Genomic DNA, 13,376 nt, shown 5'->3' on the forward strand with positions numbered 1-13,376 from the left:
TTGTTAACCAATGTCATAAAACAACATGTGTACTACTGTTTCATGAGAAACTATTTGTTCTGTAAGCCTTCACCTGAAGTACGATAAAATATAAAAAAAAAAAATTATTTTGAAGTATTTTATTATTTTGATGCTATTGTAAATGTTTTGGTTTCCTAATTTCATGGTTTGAATTATTTACTACAAGAGTGTAGAAATAAAATTGATTTTTGTATGATCCCACAAAATTTTAAGTCTGTTTTTCCCTTCAAAATCAGGATCATGATCATTTCTAAGAGATATTTTCTCCATCATAAGATTAAGAGATCCCTTATAGCCTGCTATAGAGCACCCAAAGCTCACAATTATTTATTTTTTTTCATTTTTGAATTTTATTTTATTGTGGTAAAATATATGTAACAAAACATTTGTCATTTCTCAACATTTTTACATGTACAACTCGGTGACATTAATTACATTCATCATGCTGTCCAACCATCATCACTGCCTGTTTCCAATTTTTTTCATCACCCTTAACAGACACTCCCTGGCCCCTAAGCAATATCTCCCCATTTCCGCCTCCCAATTGCCTCTGTTGACCGTTAATAAAGGTTGATCTCTATGCATTTGCCTGTTCCAGATATTTTATATAAATAGGATAGTACAATATTTGTCCTTTTGTGTCTGACTTTTTACACTCAGCATAATGTTTTCAAGGTTTATTCATGTCATAGCATGTATCAGAAATTCATTTCTCTTTATGGCTAAATAATACTCCATTGTACGTATATACCACATTTTGTTTATCCATTCACCTTTTGATGGACACTTGGGTTATTTCCACCTTTTGGCTATTGTTAATAATTCTGCAATGAACATTGGTGTGTAAGAATCTGTTTGAATCCCTACTTTCGAGTCTTCCGAGTGTATACCTAGGAGTAGAATTGCTGAGTCATATGATAATTCTATGTTTAACTTTTTGAGGAATCACCAAACTGTTTTCCACAGTGACTGTACCATTTTACATTCCCACCAGCAATGGATGAGGGTTCCAATTTCTCCACATCCTCGCCAACACTAGTTATTGTTTGTCCTTTTGATTATAGCTGGTAGTTTAATGAGGGCAGGACAAAGGCATGTTTTTTTAAAAAAAAAAGCAAAAACATAAGAACACTCCCTGCTACAGGGTATGCGATTTCTATACTAACTTTGGGTATTGGTTATGCAATTTAGCGCTTGTGTGGATCATAGGATCATCCATCCAGCCTGTTCCTCTGCATTTACAGATGAGAAAACTGAATCCAGAAAAATGGAATGACTTGGAATGTCACATAGGAGAGAAAGCAAAGAGTTTTGAAACAAAGTCTTTATGACTAGGAGACTTTGGGAAAGCCCGCTTAGCCTCCTTCAACCTTAGTTCCTCATCTGTAAAACAGAAAAAATGATGCCTACCTGCCTTCCAGGGTGGTTGTGAGGATTCAGTCAGCCACAAAGCCTTACTGGGCACTGTGTACCAGGCACTGTGTTTGGTTTTGGGGATAGAATGGAGAACATAAGGAATACAGTCCATGACTGCAAGAAGAGTATATTTAGGGTGAGGATTAAATGAGATAACGGGGTACAAGGTTTAGCACTGCTTCTCTAGCTCATTGTATTTGCTTACTGTAAGTTGTTCCAGCGAAATTTCCCAAGGACAGGGACCTTATTGTGTGTGTGTTTTTTGAGTGTTATTTATTTATTTTATTGTGATATGGGTGAAAGTTTACCGAGCAAATCAGTTTCTTATTAAACAGTTAATACACAAATTATTTTGTAACGTTGGTTGCCAATCCTGTGATGTGTCAACACTCTCCCCTTCTCCACCCCAGGTTGCCTGTTTCCATGCGTCCAGTTTTCCTGTCCCTTCCTGCCTTTGTGTCTTTGCTTTTGGGCTGGTGTGACCATTACTCTTGTACACATGATTGAACTATGAAGCATGACCCTCACATGTGTTATTGTTGGCCCTATAGACCTGTCTAATCTTTGGCTGAAGGGTAGATCTCAGAACTGACTTCAGTACTGAGTTAAAAGGGTGCCTGGGGCCATACTCTTGAGGTTTCTTCCATCTCTGTCAGACTAGCAAGCCTGTCTTCTTCTTCTTTTTTTTTTTTTGTGAATCTGAATTTTGTTCTACATTTTTCTCCCGCTCTGTCCAGGACCCTCTATTGCAATCCCTGACAGAGCAGTCAGTGGTGGTAACCAGGCACCTTTACTGTGTTCATTTTTGAATCTGGAGTACTTAGCACAGTGCCTAACATTTTGTTTGTTAGCTGCTGTAGAGTCGGCTCCCAACTCATGATGAGTCCATGCAGAATGGAACAAAATGCTGCCCAGTCCTGCATCATTCTCATGATTGGCTGATAACTGGACCACTGTGATCCATAGGGTTTTCCTTGGTTGATTTTCAGAAGGAGATTGCCAGGACTTTCTTCCTAGTCCATCTTAGTCTGGAAGCTTCGCTGAAACCTGTTCAGTGTCATAGCAACACGCAAGCCTCCACTGACAGTCAAGTGGTGACTGCACATGAGGGGCATTGACTGAGAATTGCACCCGGGTCTCCAGCACAGAAGTCAAGAATTCTACCACTCAACCACCAGTGCCCCCTTTAACATTTTGTAGACGCTCAATAAATGTTTGTTGAACTGAACTAATTCTTACCTAAAGTCAAAGAAAGGCTTTAAATACACAAGGGAAGAACAGAGTTTGGCAGGGCAGGCAAGCAGGACATCTCAGGAGGAGAGGGCCAGCATGAGGCCAGATTCTGGTCAAAAGAAATAGGTAAATATGTCAATTGAGCTAGGCTTTATTTATTTTATTTTTTAAAATGAAGCTAAACCCATTGCCGTAGAGTCAATTCTGACTCATAGCAACCCTAATCTCTTGATAAATCAAAACAAAACCCAAAATTTTTCTGCTCCCTTTCCCTGTAGTCATATCTACATATGAATGTCTTTTCCCACCAGGTAGATCAGTTTAGCCAGGAAGGCTAAGTTTTAAAATAGAAATAAATGCAAATTTATGTCAACATCACTCTAAGAGAAAAATAAAAGCAATCTGTGCATAGCATCACAAGTTTGAGTCTGCCCAAACTGGGGTGATAAGAACGATGAGGACAACTTGGTTACAGGGAAAAAGGAATAGCTTCAGGCCCAGAGTGAGGCATCCAAGTACCCTGGGCATCACTGGAGATTTCTGCCAGGGGAGGATACTCTTTCTTCCTGCGGGGTCCATGATAGCTTGAGGCAGGCAGCCCTGCTAGAAGGAGACAGACAGAGGAGGAAGCAGGGCTGGGATTACAGGAGCAACTGATTACCTCCAAACAGATTCCTAATCTCTCCTGACCTCATAAAACCAGACCTCTACAGACCCTGTGAGCAAGAACAAAGAAAAATTGATGATGAAAAGAATACTCAAGCGGAAATCTAGAGGTCTGGATCCTAGATCCTGGTCTGCTTCTCATGGGCTGTATAATTTTGATCAAGTCATTTAGACTCTGAATATCAGTTCCATCGTTTGTAAAGTGAGAAGTTACAACTAGATCCACACCACCAAAAACCAGTCACTGTGGAGTTCGATTCCAACTCATGGTGACCCCATGTGTGTCAGAGTAGAACTGTGTTCCATAGGGTTTTCAATGGCTGATTTTTCAGAAGTAGATCCCCAGGCCTTTCTTCCTAAACCCCTCTACGTGGACTTGAATCTCCAACCTTTCGGTTAGCAGCTGTTAACTGTTTATAGCACCCAAGGACTCGATAACTACACCAGGCATGGAAGAGTCCCAATGGGAGTGCCCCTATACTATAGCTCACCCATGGCAGACATTGCTAATCAATCACCTGTCCTGCTCATCTGAACCAGAAGCTGCATAAGGCTCCTTCACAGCATAGTGCTGCAGGGAACCAATATTACCCAAGTGGAGTTGGCACACAAAATTCAACCTATTTGCCATCCTCTAGGAGATAGTTTTATAAGGCTTTTTTACCCCAAAACTGTGTGATTCTAAATAATTCTCTATAAATTTGCCTGGGCTTCTTACTATATAGTTGTCATGAGGCAGAAAAACTGATGATTCCGTAAAGTCAAGGAATAGCCCAGGTGTGGCTCTGTGTAAGTATAAGCTGTTGTGAATACTATTGTTTATGTAGCATATTCTCAGCATTGTTATCACACAGTTAGGGCTTTAAAGAGCTGCTGGAGGAAGGCACTCTCCTAGTGAGAACATAGCTAAGGATAGTCCTGAGGTAGAGGGAGGGTAGTGAGAAGGTATGGAGAGGGAGTTTTGAGAAGTTTTTTCCTGCAATACAGGCTTATGTTTCTGTGCCAGGATAATTCCACTCCATGTAAGAATTGTTTGGACAGTGTTGCTAGGAAGTGAACAGCTGTTAGTCTGGATGAGTTTGGTCAGGAACATGTCACTCATGCAATGCAAACAGGGAAGGGCTTTGGAGTGAACGAAATTGGTCTCTGTTCAGTTCTGTTCAAGGAAACACAGAGTAGGGCTGTTTAAGTCCAGCCAAGGTGTGGAGGATATTTCTCAAAGTGATCTAACTTCCAGGACTGGGTGGTCTGGGCTGCTGCCACTGGTCTCATTCGGTCTGCTTGGCTTGCCAGCCCACTCCCTCACAGCTGTTGCCTAACTTCTGAACCTGAGCCTGGCTGCTGGGTGCCTGGGACAAGAATGGCTGAGTGGTGAGGAAGATGATGCCTCTTCAGAAATGAGTCCTGGAAAGCTAATTCACCACCAGATAATTCAGCCTTTGCAACTATGAGTTGAAGCCCTCAACTGTGAGTTGAAGCATATCCCAACCTACCTCTAACCTCATCCCTCTCTTACTACATTTCATCCTCCTTCCCTGTTTAATTTTTCTCCGTAGCATTTACCACCAGTTAATATACCATGTGTTTTAACAATTTGTTTATCATCTCTGTCCACTCTCTAGAATGGAAGCTCCATGAGGGCATGGATTTTTGTCTATATTGCTCACAACTGTTTCTCTGATAGCTAGAATAGTCTCTGGAACATAATAACTAACTAATAATCAATTTCCATCAAGTAGATTTCTACTCATGACAACTTGCAGTGTAGTGAATTGCTTTTATATGTCCGTTCTTGCCATGGTCTTGTGACTCCCACCAACGATTGGGTGGAATTATGCAAATAAGGTGCTTGTAACTCACCAAGGGGATTGGACAGCTTGCTAACAATGTAAATAAGGTGCATGGAACCTCTGTGGGGGGGGGAGTGGGAACATGCAAATAAGGTGTATGGAACCCTAATGGAAGATTGGTCAGTTTTGCCATCCTGCTATGCTTAAAAGAGAGCTAACCCCAGAGCAGAGGGGGGACCTCACTACCACCAAGAAGAGATGGTAGTGGAGCACGTCCTTTGGACCCAGGATTCCTGCACTGAGAACCTCCTAGACCCAGGAGACAGAGAAAAAGAGAGAGAGAGAGCTGTAACACCAAGGATGGTGCAAGATGGTAAGAAGCAGTGGTAGAGAAATGTCAGCAGCAGAACCAGGAGACTGGTGTGAGATAGCATGGGAGCCAACCTACGGAGCAAGAGAGCTAAGTGCATTTGAGCAGGAGGCTTGCTGGAGGAGTAGGGTGCCTCTGGACACTTGACAGAACTACGCTTGCAGACCCACGGTGGGAGAGCTGACTGCCTTTGGGCTAAGGCTTACTGGTGGAGTGGTGTGCCTCTGGCCACTAATTGGTGGAGCTAAAGAGCTTTGTAATACTTGCCAGAGCAGGGTAGAGGCTGGGCCAGCCCAAGATGCCCAAGAGGCCCAAGACGCCTGAGGGGCCGAGGGCCAAGAGGCTAAGGGCCAAGGAGAGGCCTGCCGGTGGGCATGGCTGAGAAGCTGTCCTGACCAAAGAACTGTATCCTGAGCTGTTCCTGATCCTGAATTGTAACCTGTTACTTCACTAATAAACCCCATAACTGTCAGTATGGTCTGTGAAGTTTGTGTGGCCATTGCAATGAATTATCAAACCCAGCAAAGAAGTAGAGAGTGCTGTGGGAGAGGACTGCAGGTGTCAGAATTAGTGAAAAGGTTGGAGAAAGGAGGCATATCTGACTTCTGCCTCATAAAAATCAGCGTTGGGCTGTTGTTCTTGATTCTCCTTCCCCCTTGTGAAGTTAGACGAGGTCAGACACCCCTGCCATACCACTTTTACGCAACCCCATGTGTGTCAGAGTAGAACTATTCTCCATAGGGTTCTCAATGGCTTTGATTTTTTTGAAGTAGATTGCCAGGCCTTTCTTCCAAGGCCTGGATGTGCTCACTGCTCCAACCTTTCAGTTACCAGCTGAGCACATTAACCATTTACACCACTCTGACTCATTGCAGTCGAGTTGATTCTGACTCATAGCGCCCCGATAGGACAGAGTAGAACTGCCCCATAGAGTTTCCAAAGAGCTCCTGGTGGATTCGAACCGCTGACCTTTTGATTAGCAGCTGTAGCACTTAACCACTACACCACCAGGGTTTCCTTATACCACCCACAGACTCAAAAAACCAAATTAGTTGCCATCAAGTCAACTCCCTGGAACATAATAAAAACCAAACCAAATCCATTGCCACTGAGTCGATTCTAACTCATAGAGATCCTATAGGACAGAGTGGAACTGCCCTACAGGGCTTCTAAGGCTGTAAATCATTACAGAAGCAGACCGCCACATCTTTCTCCCATGAGGCAAACAGCTGGTGGATTCAAACCACTGACCTTTAGGTTAGCAGCCGAGTGTTTAACCACTGTGCCACCAGGGCTCATAATAGCACCCAATAAAGATTTGCTAAATGATAGAAGACATTTATGTCTTCAATATTTTGTCCATCCGGATAATAAAACTTGTATTGAATGACTTCTGAACTTATTCCCCAGGTTTGGAATTGGGCTCTGGGAAGACATTTGAAAAAGAAAGCAAAGGAAATTCCCACTGAGGACTGGAGGAAAGGGCAAAATAACAATAACCTTCTTTATAAGTATCACTTCACAATTTACTGAGCCCTGTAAGGTCATTGTTTAGTTGTGCCTCAAATTAACATTTTGAGGTATGTATTCTTATCTTGGTATTTCAGATGAAGAAATAGGGGCTCAGAGAAATTAATTAGCTTGCCCAAGACCACTTGGCTACTAAGTGGTAAAGCACAGAAATTTATAAAATAGTTGGAGTGTCTGGGTGGTGTAAATGGTTAAATGCTCAACTACCAACCAAAAGGTTGGTGATTCAAGTCCACCCAGAAGAGCCTTGGAAGAAAGTCCTGGTGATCTACTTCCCCCAAATCAGCAACTGAACACCCTATGGAACGCAGTTCTACTCTGACACACAGGGGGTCACCATGAGTTGGAAGCAACTGCACAGCCACTTGTTTTTACAAAATAGTTATAAATGCCACCTTCAACAGGCCGGCCCTTCTCCCTGTTTTTTAAAATGTCTCTCCAGCTAGCTGGCTTCAGCAAAGCAAAGCTGTTCCAATAGTCATAGTCTGACAGAAGTCCCTTAGGGAATAGCATATCATGTGAGCGATTGCAGGCTTTTAAAAATCTGTCTTGTTTTGAGATTTCTGCTACTATAAATTCTGAAAAGCAGAGTAAATTCATCATGCTATTTTAGCCACAGAATGAGAGAACGTGCCTGGAGAGTAGATGTTCAAGTCTGGAATCAGAGTTTCTAAACCACTTGGGTTTTGGAACCTCCCAGAATATGCTCAGCAGGGATACCACCTGGATTAACAATCTCATTTTCAGGGAATTCCTGGTTTGTACTATAAATGAATATCAAATCCATTTCCAATCAAATTTAAGTTTAGAGATTCTTAGTAATGTATCCCCCTTTCCCAGGCCATCAGGAGTGTAGCTCCCTCCTTCTCAAACTGGAGATTGGGAACACTTTGAAACTCTTGTGATTGAGCAATCGAGAACTCCAAGTAAAGCCTCCGACATTCTGTATGTGTTAGCTGTCCTGAGAGATCTTTGATAGAAGTTTAAATTCTGGTCCCCAGAAAGTGCTCCTTTATCTTTGTAATTACAGGATCACCAGAGGCCAGGGCATTGGTGCTGACCTGTCTAGCATAGGAGGGTGAGAGGATTTCACTGTAGATAAATATCTTTTACATGAGTATTTAACATTTCTTCCAACAGAGTTTCTCTTAAATCTTATTCAGTTTATTTTTTCAACTACTCTTACTTAGTTTGTGAAACTGATTTTAAAACTCTTTTTAGTTGCTTGTCTTCTCTATGCCCTCAGGCAAGAACCACATTCATTATAGAAAGGGCCTTAATATCTGCTCATTCCCTTAGAAATCATGCTCCTCTTTAGACTTGATGGGAAGGAGTCAACAGCATGTTCTAAATACAGTCATGACCCTGCATCCCAGCCTGGGGATATACAACCCTGACAACAAGGTGGGCCAGAAACTGACACCAGGAAGTAGGTTGCTCCTGGATGTAGTAGGATATATAGGTCTCTAAATTTAAACTGCTTCCTCTAACTTAAAAAGCACAGATTCATAGATGTCAATGACAAAAGAGGAAGAGGGTTGACTCTGTGGTTTTAACATCAAATGGTAGAATTCTAAGTTCTTAGGTACTGTGGTTTTAGAGCTACTGTTAGGTCTGGTTGCATACAAATTAGTTTAGGGTCAGAGGAAAGTGAGTATAGAAGGAAAAGACAGCTTCCTGGCTCTTGAAAAATATACATGGTTGTCAGGGTATACAGGACATATAAACATGAAACAACTAGAGAAAGACAGGAAAATGTCATAATGTGAAATATACCAGCACAGCTGGAGCAGAGTTGATGTGGCCGTGGAAGGGGAAGGGGATGCAAGGATGCACTTTGGTTTCCTCTGTATATCATACCAATTGCTCATTGAGGAAACCTTCTGCTCCAGCCTAAAGGAAGAAATCCTTTTTCATTCTCTATCATTTTCTGTTCTCTAATCAATATTGTCAAAGATTTCCAGCAAGAACAGGGCATCATCTGTTGATTGAAGGATAAAGAGGGAGAGATGCCTGAAATGGCAAAGAAATAGAGGAAAAACCTAATTTATGGATGATAAGAGGAACAATAAAAGATGGAAAATATCATGAGATTAAGAATTAATAGCACACTTTCCAAAGAGACTATCCAACTGGCTAATAAACATATGAAATATACTCAACTTCACTAGTCATCAGGGAACTGCAAATTAAAAATCAAAATGTTATACCACTGTTCACTCACTTGAATAGCTAAAATGAAAAAGACAACACTAAGTGCTGGTAAGGATGTAGAGCAACTGAAACTCTCGTATGCTTATGATGGGAGTATAAATTGTCACTGTTGTTGTTATTGTTAGGTGCTGTCGAGTCAGTTCCGACTCATAGTAACCCTATGCACAACAGAACAAAACACTGCCTTGTCCTGCACCATCCTCACAATCCTTATTATGCTTGAGCCCACTGTTGCATCCACTGTGTCAATCCATCTCGTTGAGGGTCTTTCTCTTTTTCACTGACTCTCTACTTTACCAAGCACGATTCCTTCGCCAGGGACTGAGCCCTCCTAATAACATGTCCAAAGTATGTGAGATGTAATCTTGACATCCTTGCTTCTAAGGAGCATTCTGGTTGTACTCCTTCCAAGACAGATTTGTTAGTTCTTTTGGCAGTCCATGGTATATTCAACATTCTTCGCCAACACCACAATTCAAAGGTGTCAATTCTTCTTCGGTCTTCTTTATTCATTGTCCAGCTTTCACATGCATATGAGGCAACTGAAAACACCATGGCTTGGGTCAGGCGCACCTTAGTCTTCAAGATGATGTCTTGGCTTTTCAACACTTCAAAGAGGACTTTTGCAGCAGATTTGCCCAATGCAATGTGTCTTTTGATTTCTTGACTGCTGCTTACATGGGTATTGATTGTGGATCCAAGTAAAATGAAATCCTTGACAACTTCAATCTTTTCTCCTTTTATCATGATGTTGTTTATTGGTCCAGTTGTGAGAATTTCTGTTTTCTTTATGTTGAGGTATAATTCATACTGAAGGCTGTAATCTTTGGTCTTCATCAGTAAGTGCTTCAAATCCTCTTCACTTTTCAGCAAGCAAGGTTGTGTCATCTGCATAATGCAGGTTGTTAATGAGTCTTCCTCCAATCCTGATGCAGCGTTCTTCTTCATATAGTCCAGTTTCTTGGATTATATGCTCAGCATACAGATTGAATCAGTATGGTGAAAGGATACAACCCTGACGCATATCTTTCCTAGCTTTAAACCACACAGTATCCCCTTGTTCCATTTGAACGACTGCCTCTTGATCCATGCACAGTTTCCTCAAGAGCACAATTAAGTGTTCTGGAATTCCCATTCTTTGCAATGTTATCCATAATTTGTTATGATCCACGCAGTTGAATGACTTTGCAGTCAATAGAACACAGGTAACCATCTTTCTGGTATTCTCCTATTAACAAAATTGAATATACGCTTACCCTGTGACCCAGAAATTCCAGTCAACAGAAATATGTATGTATATGTTTGTCAAAAGACATGTACAAAAAATATATAGCAACACTATTTATAATAGCCCCAAACTGGAAGCCACCCAAATGTCCATCAACAGTAGAATGCATAAAAAAATTGTAGTACATTAATATAATGAAATACAATACAGTAATTAGAATTAATTAAAACTATATGAAAAAACATGTTTGATCTCATATACATGATGTTGAACAAAACAGATCAGACACAGAGTAGGTACTATATGATTTCATTTTTATAAAGTTCAAAAACTGACAAAACTCATCAGTTAGAAGTCAAGATAGTAGTTCCTGTTGTGGGAGGCAGTGACTGGAAGGGGACATGAAAAGTCTTCTGGAATTTTAGTAATGTTCTGGCATATGATCTGGGTACTGGTTACACAAATGTAATTCTCTTTGTGAAAATTCAGAGAATTGTACACCTTTGGTTTGTGCACTTTTTCTCTATGCAGGATGTATTTCCATAAAATTATAAAAGATAAAAATCAATGGTACATGCAAAAAAATGAAGTTGGGCCCTTACCTAACCCCATACGCAAAATGAAATAAAACTGGATCAAAGACCTTAGTATAATAGCTAAAACTATAAGACTCTTAGAAGAAAACACAGATAGAAATCTTTGGGACCTTGGATTAGGCAATGATCTCTTACATATGACACCAAAAGCACAAGCAGAAAAAATAAATAAAGTTAGATTCTATCAAAATTGAGAAAGTAAAAAGACAAGCTCCAGAATGGGAGAAAATATTTGCAAATCACATATCTGGTAAGGATCTAGCATCCAGAATATATTAAAAAAAACTTGTACCACTCAACAATAAAAAGAAACATAATCTGATTAAAAAATGGGCAAATATTTGAAGATATTTCTCCAAAAAGATAGACAAATCACCAATAAGAACATGGAAAAGATGTTCAACATCATTAGCAATTAGGGAAACATAAACTAAAATGATAATGAGATACCACTTTACACACACTAGGATGGTTAAAATTGAAAAATCAGATAATACAAACATTAACAAGTGTTGCTAAAGATGTGGAGAAATTGGAACCCTCATCCATTGCTGGTAGGAAAGTAAAATGGTACAGTCAGTTTGGAAAACAGTTTGGCATTTCTTCAAAAAGTTAAACATAGAGTTACCATATGATCCAGCAATTTCAGTACCAGGTATATGTTCAAGAAAAATGAAAATATATATCCATACAAAAGCTTGTACATGAATGAAACAACCCAAATATCCATCAACTGATAAATGAATAAACAAAATATGGTGTATCCATACAATGGAATATTACTCAGCCATAAAAAGGAATGAAGTATTCATACATGCTTCGACATGGATGTACCTTGAAAAAATTATGCTAAGTGAAAAAAGCCAGTCACAAATGACCATGTATCGTATGATTCCACTTATATGAAACATCCAAAAAAGTCAAATCCATAGAAACAAAAAGTGGTTACCAGGAGCTTGGGGCAGAGAGAAGGATGAGGAGTGACTGCTAATGGATATGGTTTTTTTTTAGGGGGTGAGGGAGGAGGGGTGGGACTGATGAAAATATTCATGAGTTAGACAGTGGTGATGGTTGCACAACTTTGTGAATATATAAAAATCACTGAATTGTACACTTTAAAAAATTGAATTTTATGCTATATAAAGTATATCTCAATTAAAAAAATTAGAGAAGGGAGATGCATAAAAGCGAAAATAAGTAGACAATATGAAAAAAATCAATTGTAGAGTTAAATTATTCTCTTTGGAGGCCATCTTTGTATCCACTGCAAGAGCCCACTGGATTCCATTCTAAGTATATCAGATAAAAGAGCACGAACCAGTGAATCAGGGAAGTGTACACTATTCTTTACTGCCATCTTTCCCCTTTTAGTAACTTACATCTTGCCTTGTTCCTAGATGCCCATTTTTGCATTACAGACCAGGGTTCCTTAAAGGATTGTCTTAGTCCAATTGCATCAAAAATCTCTTATAGTACTTGTGAAAAATTATTGGGCCCCCCTCTAGGTTCATCAATTCAGAAACTCCGTGGGTATGACTCTGGATTTGGCATTTTTAACAAGCCATGCAGCTATAAAAATAATACTATTATTAATAATAATAGCTATTATTTACAGAATACTATGTGCAGGCAGTGTTCTAAGTGCTTTACATGCATTAGCTCATTTAATCCTCATCACAACTCTGTGACTATGTACTATATTAGCCTCATTTTACTGAGGAGTAAACTGAGGTACTGAGAACTTAATTAACTTCCCAAAAGGCACACAACTAGTAAGTACTAGAACTGGGAGTCCAATGCAAGCAGTCTGGCTCCAGCTTTGAAGCTTTTAATTACTGCACAATACCGCCTCTTCTCCCCAGTGGTTCTTATGCTTCAGTTTGAGACTCACTGTTATGGCTATTATTTAATAGATTACTTGCACCTGGGGAAATGAATATCTGTATTTCTACCTTTGATGTGGAAGTTTTCAAAAACAAATTTTCTTAGAAGAACGTGTTAAGTTGGGTTATGGGATTGCAAGTTTGGAAACTGGGACATGAAAGGCGTAGGTTCTTGGGAAAGGTGCCATACCTCCAACTCCCTCTGCAATTAATTAATTCCAGTGACGCAAACCACTCGGAGAAGAGGCCAGACCAACCTTTCCCGGTGGTGTTTCTGACTCACCAGGGCAAGAAAGGAGTCTTATCTGTGTCATTGTTCTCATCACAGAGCTCGGCCAGGCCTGCTGGCATGTCCCAGCCAACTTCGGGTTGCCTACTGACGGTCCAGGCCACTTTCAGGGTGGAACTGGGTCTCACAGCTCTTGCCGA

This window comes from Trichechus manatus, unplaced genomic scaffold (assembly GCF_000243295.1).
Source record: "Trichechus manatus latirostris isolate Lorelei unplaced genomic scaffold, TriManLat1.0 scaffold00058, whole genome shotgun sequence".
NCBI classification, from domain to species: domain Eukaryota; kingdom Metazoa; phylum Chordata; class Mammalia; order Sirenia; family Trichechidae; genus Trichechus; species Trichechus manatus.